Source organism: Arvicola amphibius, chromosome 11, assembly GCF_903992535.2.
Source record: "Arvicola amphibius chromosome 11, mArvAmp1.2, whole genome shotgun sequence".
Taxonomy (NCBI): Eukaryota; Metazoa; Chordata; class Mammalia; order Rodentia; family Cricetidae; genus Arvicola; species Arvicola amphibius.
Genome location: NC_052057.2, coordinates 79,273,593 through 79,275,106, shown reverse-complemented (window position 1 = coordinate 79,275,106; position 1,514 = coordinate 79,273,593). Strand labels below are relative to the sequence as shown.

General features: G+C 39.9%; 1 non-coding gene across 1 annotated transcript; it reads left to right on the top strand.

Annotated features, from left to right (window-relative positions):
- The first annotated feature begins 200 nt into the window (after positions 1-200).
- LOC119826977 lies at positions 201-307 on the top strand. Its single transcript, XR_005287531.1, has one exon. It is a non-coding gene; the product is annotated as a U6 spliceosomal RNA (small nuclear RNA).
- Positions 308-1,514: the final 1,207 nt, after the last annotated feature.

Below are 1,514 nucleotides of genomic sequence, written 5' to 3'. Positions count from 1 at the left end.
AAAATGTCACCAACATGAGATGAAGAAAAGCAAGCATAGATGTGCTAACATAGACAGGGCAAAGCCTGAGGCCTCAACCCTACACAGAGAACCAGGGGCAACTGAGGAAAGATGGGAACAGAAGTATTCTGCTCCAGGGAAGACCAGTCATCCAATACCAAAGAATCATTCCGAAGACGATACATACAAGTAGCGTACAATTGCTCGCTTCGGCAGCACAAATACTAAAATTAGAACAATACAGAGAAGATTAGCATAACCCCAGCACAAGGGTGACAGACAAATTTATGAAGTGTTTCATATTTTTTTTAAAAAGTGACATACAGACTTAACAGGTAACATTTAGAAATATATATATATATGTGTGTGTATGTATATATATGCATATATGCATATCAGAACAATTAATGGAAAAAGAGACCATGAATTTGAAAGAGAGCAAGGAGGTATGTATGGTAGGGTTTGGATGGAAGAAAGAGAAAGGAGGAGATGGTGCAGTTATAGTATACTCTCAAAAATAAAATAAGAGTTTAAAAGGTGGATAGCAGCAGAGGAATGTTACTGGAGATTACACTCTGCCTTCTGTCTGCAAACACATGCACATCATCCGAAGAAACAGGTATACACATACAAAGATGATATAAACAAGAGCACTATCTAAAAACATTCCGGTGTGAATGTCGTTTTTTTTTTTTAATATATAAGGAATCGTTTTCCTCTTTTATTAATTTTGATTTATTTCAAACTTAAGAAAATGAGACCACAGTTCTTTGCTTACAGGTTGTATAACATCAGTGCTGGGCAGAATTCAGCCCATGAACCTTAGCTTGCCCAACGCACACTTATCATTCAGGTCAGCTACACAAGCCTAAGGAAAAGAATATTCTCCACTTTGCAAGCAGAAAAGACATGTGCCGGGCAGGCAAGATGCGAGAGGATATAGGTGCCTGCTGCCAAGCCCAGTGACTTGAGTTGGAGAGAACTCACTCCTGCAAGTTGTCCCCCCCAACCTTCACATACATGTGCTAGCACACATACATTCACACACACACCCAAAAAAATGAAATTTTTTAAAAGATGAATGCCACATCTGAGCAGGGTCCTTAGAAGGTATGGCATGGTTTTACTACCTTATCTCTTCAGTCACTTCTATGACTGTCATGACTGGTTAACCTGGATCCCAAAGTGAAGATTGTGTAGGAAGAGGGCCCACTTGTTTGTCCCAGCCGCCCAGAACCAAAATAATCACACAGAAACTGTATTAATTAAATCATCACTTGGCCCATTAGCTCTTGCTTTTTATTGGCTAACTCATACATCTTAATTTAATCCATTTCTATTAATCTATATGTCACCATGAGGTCGTGGCCTACCAGCAAAGTTTCAGCATGTCTATCTTTGGTGGCGGATCCATGGTGTCCCTTGACTCTGCTCTTCTTTCTCCCAGCATTCAGTCCAGTCCTTCACTCCTACCTAGGTTTTATCCTATCAAGAGGCCAAGGGAGTTTCTTTAT